General features: G+C 43.7%; 1 protein-coding gene across 2 annotated transcripts in view; it reads right to left on the bottom strand.

The window, feature by feature from the left end:
• TNFRSF19 (tumor necrosis factor receptor superfamily, member 19) overlaps nucleotides 1–10908 on the bottom strand; it is a 91477-nt gene that overhangs the window by 71255 nt on the left and 9314 nt on the right. The gene's annotated exons all lie outside the window — the stretch shown is intronic.

The raw sequence follows: 10908 nt of genomic DNA, 5'->3' as shown, positions 1-10908 counted from the left end.
TCTTTTTTTTTTTTCTTTTCCAGCTTCTTGATCACAGCTTTTCTCACCCCCCCTTGCATATCTCAAAATCATCCAGCAATTACCCAACCATGCAACCTGCTGCTGTGTAGACACAGGATAGGGGTCAGAAGATAACATCACATTCCCTGAATGGTATGCTTCAGGCTGTCTGTTTCCCAGCAGGGCCCTCAATTTTTTTTAAGATGAAAAGCACAAAACCTATATGGAATTAAACTAACACAGAAAAGAGGTTATAAATACCAAAGTATATACATAGAACACGAGGAACAAAGAGATTGCTAGAGTCTGGGCACCGTTGTTGTTATTGTTCAGTGGCCAAGTCGTGTCTGACTCTTTGCAGCCCCATGGACCGATGCACACCAAGCTTCCCTGTCCTTGACTCTCTCTCGGAGTTTGCTCAAACTCATGTCCATTGAGTCAGTGATGCCATCCAACCATCTCATCCTCTGTCATCCCCTTCTTCTAGAGTCTGTGAATAATCAGTCTATAGTTGAGTGTCCAGTTAAGACAGATAACTCTACTGGGGCATGGTGCTAATTACTGTGGAAGGCAGACAAAACATGCAGCATCTTCTTGTAAAGATGACTGATGACATACACCTCAACCTAGAAGTCAAGGCAATTCGATTCTGACTTCACAAGACACGCCCATTTTATGTACGAAAATAAATATGGCAAAATATTATCTATGATTTGGGTTTATACTGTGGCAATCTGGGGGATTTTTTACCCTCTTTATCCTGAAAATTCTTTGTAGTATAAAGATTTCATTAATAATGAAACAAACACATGTATAGTGCTTTGGGGGCCAAAAATGTAAGTAACATGATCCTTCTTAAAAGTTTATAAATTAAAAAAGGTGATGAGATAAAAACCATACATATACCACCCAAAAAGGAGAACACTGAAAAAAGTACTATGATTTTTGCATCACAAAATTTTTTTAGATGATACGGTATACAAAAATTAATGAAACTAGATCCAATGTGCTGATTTATATTGGGTTAGCCAAATATTTCGGGCTTCCCGTGTGGCTCAGCAGGTAAAGAATTTGCTTGCAATATGGGAGACCTGGGTTCGATCTCTGGGTTGGAAAGATCCCCTGGTTAAGGGAAAGGCTACCCACTCCAGTATTCTGGCCTGGAGAATTTCACGGCCTATACAGTCCATGGGGTTGCAAAGAGTTGGACACGACTGAGCGACTTTTCACTTTTTTCTTTCACCCAAAAAGTTCATTCAGGTTTTCCCATAAGATGTTATGGGAACTTTCTGGCCAGCCCAAAATATTATCTTCCCAACACACACTAAACTGAGTAGTGTAAATGGGAAATACAAAAGGAGCACTGCTGCGCCTGCATTTCCAGGGGCACAGTGGGTTTGTGCCTGCAAATCATCTTCTAAACTCCTTGGCCAGACACCTATGCCCTTTTCATCTGCCCGCTGGCCTAGAGGTCTCATCACTGGTCCCTGCCCATGCTGCCCGCCCAGGACAGCCACAGCCTGACATCCACCCTTCTGCTGCATGCCCGTGATCTTGCTCCTCTGGGTCTGGAGAGCCTTTCTCCTTCTGAGACCCTCCAAGAGCCAGCTCAGTGACCACCCTGCTGAATGCTGTCCACAGCCAAGCAGAGGGAAAAGCGTGGCTCTCGTTGGCCCCACAGCCCTTTCCACATTCACGGACAAGACCCACAGCACTGCACGGCAGGTCCACTCCTCAGACAACACGGTTCTTCACAGCAGGGACCACACCTGCGACTCCGTTCCTAGCGTCAGGCACACCAGGGTGCTCAGCGAACGTGTGCAGAATTAAGTGGATGAAGAAGCACAAAACAATGAAAAACACTTCGTGGAAAACACCTGAGATTTGGTTGCGGATAACAGATCTAATTCTTCTGTGGTGTACAGGATAAACATTTTTTGTTTCAGACAAATATACATATATATGTGAAATCTTACTACCTGCTCAAGGCATTCAGTACATTAAATTGCATGCTCAGCCACTTCATAGGTGTCCGACTCTTTGTGACACCATGAACTGTGGGCCACCAGGCTCCTCTGTCCATGGGATTCTCCTGGCAAGAATACTGGAGCAGGTTGCCATGCCCTCCTCCAGGGGATCTTCCTGACCCAGGGACTGAACCCGAGTCCCCTGCATCTCCTGCACTGCAGGCAGATTCTTTACCCGCTGAGCCATCAGGGAAGCCCACATTAGATCAGGAGACAGGATTAAATGACATAGTGACATATTTTTAAACATCTTAATTCACTTTAAAAATGCAAGCTGTCATTCACAGAAGATTTCTTAAACTGGGAACTGGGGGCTGAAATGTGCCAATGAACTATGTTACTTCTCTTTTCTGTGGCTTCTCTTTTAACCTGGCTTTTTATACCAAGAGGCTGAGAAGTAGTTTAGGCTTGGGCGGACTATCTATGGAGTGGCTATGGTGGTATAAAGGCCAAGTTCAAATAGTCTCCTGCAGGTAAACCCAGATATACCCATTTGAATGCGGAGTTCCAAAGAATAGCAAGGAGAGATAAGAAAGCCTTCCTCAGAGATCAATGCAAAGAAATAGAGGAAAACAATAGAATGGGGAAAACTAGAGATCACTTCAAGAAAAGTAGAGATACCAAGGGAACATATGATGCAAAGATGGGCACAATAAAGGACAGAAATGGCATGGACTTTACAGAAGCACAAGATATTAAGAAGAGATGGCAAGAATACACAGAAGAACTGTATAAAAAGATTTTCATGACCCAGATAATCACAATGGTGTGATCACTGACCTAGAGCCAGACATCCTGGAACACAAAGTAGGCCTTAGGAAGCATCACTACGAACAAAGCTAGTGAAGGTGATGGAATTCCAGCTGAGCTATTTCAAATCCTAAAAGATGATGCTGTGAAAGTGCTGCACTCAATATGCCAGCAAATTTGGAAAGCTCAGCAGTGGCCACAGGACTGGCAAAGGTCAGTTTTCATTCTAACCCCAAAGAAAGGCAATGCCAAAGAATGCTCAAACTACCACACAACTGCACTCATCTCACATGCTAGCAAAGTAATGCTCAAAATTCTCCAAGCCAGGCTTCAACAGTACATGAACTGTGAACTTCCAGATGTTCAAGCTGGATTTAGTAAAGGCAGAGGAACCAGAGATCAAAATGCCAACATCTGTTGGATTATCAAAAAAGCAAGAGAGTTCCAGAAAAACTTCTACTTCTGCTTCAATGACTATGCCAGAGCCTCTGACTGTGTGGACCACAACAAACTGGAAAATTCTGAAAGAGATGGGAATACCAGACCACCTGACCTGCCTCCTGAGAACTCTGTATGCAGGTCAAGAAGCAACAGTTAGAACTAGACATGGAACAACAGACTGGTTCTAAATCGGGAAAGGAGTAGGTCAAGGCTGTATATTGTCACCCTGCTTATTTAACTTATATGCAGAGTACATCATGAGAAATGCTGACCTGGATGAAGCAGAAGCTGGAATCAAGATTGCTGGGAGAAATACCAATAACCTCAGATGACAGATGCAGACAACACCACATTTATGGCAGAAAGTGAAGAAGAACTAAAGAGCCTCTTGAAAGTGAAAGAGGAGAGTGAAAAAGTTGGCTTAAAACTTAACATTCAGAAAACTAAGATCATGGCATCAGGTCCCATAACTTCATGGCAAATAAATGGAAATAGTGAGAGACTTTATTTTGGGGGGGCTCCAAAATCACTACAGATGGTGACTGCAGCTATGAAATTAAAAGTCACTTGCTCCCTGGAAGAAAAGCTATGACCAACCTAGATGACATATGAAAAAGCAGAGACATTACTTTGCCAACAAAGGTCCATTTAGTCAAAGCTATGGCTTTTCCAGTAGTCATGTATGGATGTGAGAGTTGGATTCTAAAGAAAGCTGAGCACCAAAGAATTGATGCTTTTGATCTGTGGTGTTGGAGAAGACTCTTGAGAATCTGTTGAACTGCAAGGAGATCCAACCAGTCCATCCCAAAGGAAATCAGTCTTGAATATTCATTGGAAGGACTGATGCTGAAGCTGAAACTCCAATCCTTTGGCCACCTGATGGGAAGAACTGACTCATTTGAAAAGACCCTGATGCTGGGAAAGATTGAAGGCAGGAGAAGGGGATGACAGAGGGTGAGATGGTTGGATGGCATCACCGACTTGATGCACATGTGTTTGAGTAAGCGCTGGGAGTTGGTGATGGAAGAGTCGGACATGACTGAGTGACTGAACTGAACTGAACTGAGGAAAACCCACCATAATTGAAAATAGCCTGCAGGTAATTGGGAATGGTCAGGAGAAAATGCAGCCAGGATCCCTGGGTTTTCAGCAAAGTCACTTTGAGATCACACATCTGTAGAGACAAAAACAGGCCCTTTCTGTGGGGTGTGGGAGGGTTTGCTGAGATAATGCAGGGAAGCGGCACAGCTGGCGGCCTGGAACAGAGTAAAGGCTTGAAGGATGATGGCTGCTGAGGATGCCATGGTTTTTGTTGCCCTTGGGAGCATCACTAACTAACTGTGGACCTGACCCGAGTCTCCTCTTCTCTGAACTGGGTGCAGTGACAGGACTGCCTCCAGAATGGCTGTGAGCAATAAGTGAGCCTGACAGCTCTGAGACATGACTGTTCCTGGCACATAATAAGTGCTCAATACGGGTCAGCAATGGGTGCTGACATTATTGGGCCTCCCAGTTGGATCAGTGGTAAAGAACCTGCCTGCCAACACCAGAGATGCAGGAGACCCAGGTTCAATCCCTGGCTCGGGAAGATCCCCTGGAGGAGGGAATGGCAACCCACTCTAGTATTCTTGCCTGGAGAATCCTCAAGGACAGAGGAGCCTGATAGGCTATAGTCCATGGGGTCACAAAGAGTTAGACATGACTGAAGCTACTTAACATGAACACATCCTGCCTTTGTTAATGACATTACCCTTGAGGAGCAAATGATCCAGTGTACTGACAGTCCCTGAAGGCTGCAACCTGCTGGACAAATGTGGGACACCCAAATGGTCATGATCGACCAGGCAGCATTTCAGACCTCTGGACCTGAGGCTGCAGAGGGTGTTTGAAGACAGAACAGGGCCAGTGAACTAGGCATTCACAGCATCGAGGACCATGTCCGTGCTCTGGACAAAAGACAGCTTCTTTCCTCACTACCTACTCTCTTCACGAGGTGTTTATCCCCATACAAGGGAGGACACTGAGACCCAAAGGACAGATGGACTAGAAATGGTGGAAACCAAAGAAAACTCATTCCTGGTGACCCCAAGGCAGGGCTCTGGGCGCTCTGCCAGGCTGACTAAGGGTTGTACCCACCCCAGTGAGTATCTAAGACCCTTAGCTCTGTAGGACTCCACCAAACTGATCGATACTGCAAAGCTGTACAACCACTTAAATAAAGTGTTCAGCAGTGCAACCCTTCATCCCACCAGCTCTGATGGAACAGCTGTTAGTGCCTGCAAGGAGGAGAAGCCACCTGAGGGAGGGTGCGGTAAAGGGGCGCTTGGCCCGAGCTCTTGGCGGAACAGAGCTGCTGAACCTCTTCAGACTGCCCGACCAAGAACTATTCAGAAATAAACCATTCAGCCAGTGGAGTGTTCTAAGCATGACCTTGAATTTCCTGGAATAAAATGAAATCACTTATGAAATGTGTTGGCATTCATAAAAAAAAGAAGGAAAATTTAATGGAATAACAAGCATGTAAGTAATAATGTTTAAAATAAAAATAAGGCAATAAAAAGGTATTTACTGAAATTGCTTTTAACTTCTGGGACTGGCCCAGGTAAAGAAATGCTTTTTATAGATGCCAGCGTTCTGTTTATCTGGGGAAGGACCTGACAAGCACAGAATATACACATTATGAGATTATGGACAATGGGTCTGGGCTTCCCTGGTAGCTCAGAGGTAAAGAATCCGCCTGCCAATGCAGGAGGTGTGGGTTTGATCTCTGGGCCAGGAAGATCCCCTGAAGAAGGAAATGGCAACCCACTCCAATATTCTTGCCTGGGAAATCCCATGGACAGCGGAGACGGGCGGGCTGCAGTCCTGGGGTTGCAAAGAGTCAGACACAACTTAGCAACTAAACAACAATGGGCCCACAGGGGCTTTCACATTTTGCCTCAGTGTCCAGACGATACATCAACTAGCAGTCTGGTGCCTGTTTTTCCAAAATGTGTGCAGAGAAACCAGCCGCGGCAATCAGGAGAAGACCAAAGATGTCTGGTGTACAGGAATCCAGGCGTGTGGGATTGCTGTCTCGCCATCTCCAACAACAGCAAGCAGGTGTCAAGAGAACCAGGCAAGCAAAAACGAAGAGCCCAGAGCTGGCAAACACTTATCAGCGGCAGAGAAAGTGACTGCTTATCAGATCAAGCTTCTCAGCCTGCTCATTTGAATGAATGGTAACTAACATGGAGGCCACCTAACTGCCAGCCCCTGGAGAGGGTAAATCCACAGGTGCGGAAATGAAAGGCATCCTCCTCTCCTTGCTGATCCAGATCCCGAAGACCTGGCCTGGTGCATGTGTCACTGGGCAGAGCTCAGGGTTTCCGGGAGTGGCTGGGAGCGGCAGCCCCAGGCTTCCCCCATCTGAGCCGGGCAGACCCACTGGATCTGAACCACGGGGCTGCTCCAACCTGCAGATCCCTCCGGCTGCCCCTGCTTCTGCCCCCGGGCTCTCCTGCACTCGGGGCCTCACCTACCACGCCTTCCCTGGATCTGCCACACTGGGTCTCCCTAAACCTAGTGTGGGCGCCCTCCCTTGGGCTCCTAAAGCACCCTGGGTGCCCTGCCAACCCACAGGGTGACCGTCCGGTTCTTCTCTCTCTCTGTTGCCCTTGAATTGCGTCTTGTCAGGACGCATCGCTTCTTTCAGTCACTATAGCACTTAATTTTAAAGATCAGTTTTCATATTAAAAATGAAGACTTTCCCTGAAAACTGAAAGCCTGGCATCCACAAGTCCCATGTCAAGGCGACCCAAGCTCCAGCTGAGCAGCTGCCATCCCATCCACTGAGGAATTCAGGCGTTGGGGGCTATGGTCCCCACCTCCCCTGTCGTCACAACCTTCCTGCATCACCAGCCGAGCAGTTAAGAGTTCATCACCAGTTGGGGTTGGAGTATTTGGTGATCAGAACTGTGATTTTGCTCTAGAACTGTAACACATCCAAAATATGTGCGCAATACATGTTGAAGCAATGAAGAAATTCATTAACTAGAAACAGTAAAATGTTAGGGTTGTCATAAGGAGTAAAATAATATAAGGGGAAATGTGTGCGACCGACCACACCTTGAGCTTGAAACGTAAGTGATGGTGGGAGAGCACGGTTCAGGTGAGGAGGGTGTTTCTGAGTATAGAGCTATAATAATAACAAACATCCCCAAGGAGGAAGAGCTCGTGTGACCTTTCCAAATTTTAACAATTCAGTAACATCTTCAAGAATGGTCCTTATTTTTGATCTTATAAATGACCAAAATATATGAATCTTAAAATGGTTCAAATAATCTAAATAATTTTTTCCGAGAAAAAGTTGCTTAATTTTCTTTTTCCCCTCATATTTCAAAGCCATTTGATTTATTATCTGACACGCAGAGCATGCAACAGGAAAACGTTTTCATCTAGTAAAACTATTCATACACTAGGTCATGAAGCCACAACCAACTCATACATTTTTCCAATATGCAATAAGCTGAGATATTTTTTTAAGAAATTAACATTAAACTGGCAGGCTTACAATTTATAAAATCAGCACTGAAATGACGCCAATGCTACACGTACGGCCTCTTATATTTTAATTGTGGAACACAATCATAAATGGCTGAGGATAATCTCAGTTCCATATGCAAAGAGAATAAAAAATTAATTAGAAATCTAGGGTGCTGCTATTTCCACACATGGCAACAACCTCTAGCTGCTGGCTCTTCTGTATCTTCACCTTCAGTTTCACTCTATCCTGAAAATTGTTCTTCTTACACAGTAGAATTTGCAGCCCCTTTTGCGGCCTAGAAAACTCAGGAAAGTATGCGGTAATAAAAATATACATATTGTTGTTGGCTGGGAAGTGGGAATGATTTCCCTTTTCAAGACAAGAAATATTTTCTACTAAAAACTCTACAAGCTTTAAAATGTTCTGTTGCCAAATACAATACCTTCAATTCCTTCAAAGTTCAAAACCATTAGGGGCCACTCACTATCAGGCTCCTACAATTTTTTTTAACAGAAGCTGATTCACTTTCAATTTTTACTTTCATGCGTTGGAGAAGGAAATGGCAACCCACTCCAGTGTTCTTGCCTGGAGAATCCCAGGGACAGGGGAGCCTGGTGGGCTGCCATCTATGGGGTCGCACAGAGTTGGACACGACTGAAGCGACTTAGCAGCAGCAGCAGCAGCAAACTAGGATAGGTTTTTTGAAAATAATTCTTTTTATTTCTCTGAGTTTTAAATGCTGTCATTTTTGCCTTAGGAAGCCACAGTGTTCTCAAAATGTTTAATCAACTAGCATACTGTAACTGGGTACTCTTCCCCAACTTTACTAACGTTTTTCAGTCCTAAAAGACAAATAGGACAATTGTAGCATCAGGGTCTAAGGGACCCCAAACATCCATACAGTCTATTCTAAGAGAATTGTGCATAACAATGTCTACAACACAGCTGTTTAAATTTTTACTTTAGAAGTCTGGACAGATTCCCAAACCCCTCTTGTAGCATGTGCAGAGTTCTCCGTTATAAATGGCCTCCATTCTTTTAGAACTTTCTCATCTTAGAACCATCTGAGCAGACAGAGGGGAAGAGTTGGCTGAATAACATTTAATCTTCAGGTAGACAAGCTCCTCTGGTATATAATTGCTGAGGTTGGCTGTCCTCCTTTTAAAAACCCAGCTCTCAAAACTCCAATTTAAAAGGCACATATTCTGTGATGTGTGGACTACGTGATAACCCAATACTGTTTAAACATCTTACTTCTAAATGTAAACAGTTGAGACAGATAAAATACGATGAATGAACTCACTGCTCAGCCAGTAAATCATGAAAGGAAATTGCGTTCGTACTGCTTGACTGTTCTTTTTCTTCAGCCAGAAGGTCATTTTAGAAAGGTTATGAACATTTAAGAATCAGCTGCCATGAGACAAACACCTCTCACTGTTAAGCTGTTCCTGCTCTCTTATCACATGAGCAGCTGTCTCTTTATTCAGGGCATATATTTATTCAACCTGTTGTTGACAGACAGAGCATGCTGGCCTTTTCCAAATCTTTAAATGCTTGACTTTAAATACTGATTTATCAGATTTAAGAGGACTTGGCTATTTTCCTTAAAGATCCTTCAGTCTTTGTTTGTGCTTTGTTAATTTTTGAATGGCTCATCCGGTTGCAGAGGACTGGGTTAAGCTTGGGTTTGGATGTTTAAATGGATGAAAAAGGAGAACCAAAGTCTCTTCAGGAGTGTTAGCAGAACTCCACATTCAGATGTCAAATGTCCCCAAATACCCTGGATTCACATATTAGAGCTACAACTAGTAAATTAAATTAACATACTAAGCACAGCATGTAATTATTACATGTATGTACAAATACATTCTATGTAAGTTAAACATCATCTGAGGTTAAAAAACAAATTTTCTGTTCTTTTAAAAAGCCTCTTAAATGTTAGCAATGTTCTTTATTCAAGTCATCTGGGTAGGAAAGGCACTTTACAATTTCAAGTGCATAAAAAAGTCTCCCTATGTGCTTACCTTCAAATTCAAAATTCAGTCTGGACTCAGAGCCTAAAGACACTCCCATCAAAGAAACAAATAAATTCCATGAATGTCCCAGAAAATGCTAATACAACATCCTAGAGTCAGCACTTAGTATGGAAAAAATTCCAAAGTACTTAAAGACACCTGGCCTCCATAACAAAGTAGACCTCATGAGACACTTACAAGGGTTAAAAAGAAACAAACACAGAGCTCACGATAAAGCACCATGTATTCATGCCAAGGGAGTATTTTCAAAGTTAAACTGCATTTCTGTGTTTTGTATTACTGCCAGGACTTGATAAATATTATGTGAAGAAAAACTCTTTTCAAGTACTGACATCTCTGTGAATGATAACTGTCAAAAACTGTCTTCCAGGGTAGGACTCTATTCTCACCCCCTCTAGTTATGTATCTTTAAATTAGATGATAAAGTGCTTGAAATAAGACATGTTTTTAAACTACATGAAAGAAGCATGGCAAAGACGTCTAAGGTGAAGCTGTACAACAGAAAACAGAGAGAGTAAACCCTGAGCTAATGCAATATAATCTTCTCCTTTGCATATAGGTATCTGATTATGAAATAACAACACATCAAAATAAATTCTTCTGTTTGCCTAAGTCATGTTTAACAGTAACTGTTTCCTGTTTATATAAAGAAATTTTCTTCTATTGTAAACAGTAAAGGAAAACTGTCACTGAAGTAAAAACCACCCATTCATAGTTTGAGTTAAACTATTTCAATTAAAGAAATACCAAACAATGGCTACTGGTCTTGTTTGTCTGCAAACTGAGTCCTTTTTTAAATGAAAAAAAAACAAAAACAAGGACATGCATTTCCTACAATGGTAACTGTAGGTGTGACGCATAGCTCTCTACCAACGAAACAGATCGCTGCAGCTGGGTGCTTGCAAACTTCCTTCTCAAGAGGGAATGATCTACATCTCTATGCCATTGAATGGCAGGAGACCCCTGACCAAGGCTGCGAGAGCGGCCCTGTGCATCACCGTGCCGGCACCTCCTCCCTCCCGGGCTCTCACACCGCCCGCCCGCCTGCAGATCGCTTCCCGCCGGGAGGGCTGCAGCGCCCGGTCCAGGCCGGGCGAGCACACACTTGCACGCACACACACCTTCGCCT

This window comes from Bison bison, unplaced genomic scaffold (assembly GCF_000754665.1).
Source record: "Bison bison bison isolate TAMUID 2011002044 unplaced genomic scaffold, Bison_UMD1.0 scf7180017864299, whole genome shotgun sequence".
NCBI classification, from domain to species: Eukaryota; Metazoa; Chordata; class Mammalia; order Artiodactyla; family Bovidae; genus Bison; species Bison bison.
Note: the sequence above shows the minus strand (reverse complement) of the source record. Positions and strands in the feature narration are given on the sequence as shown.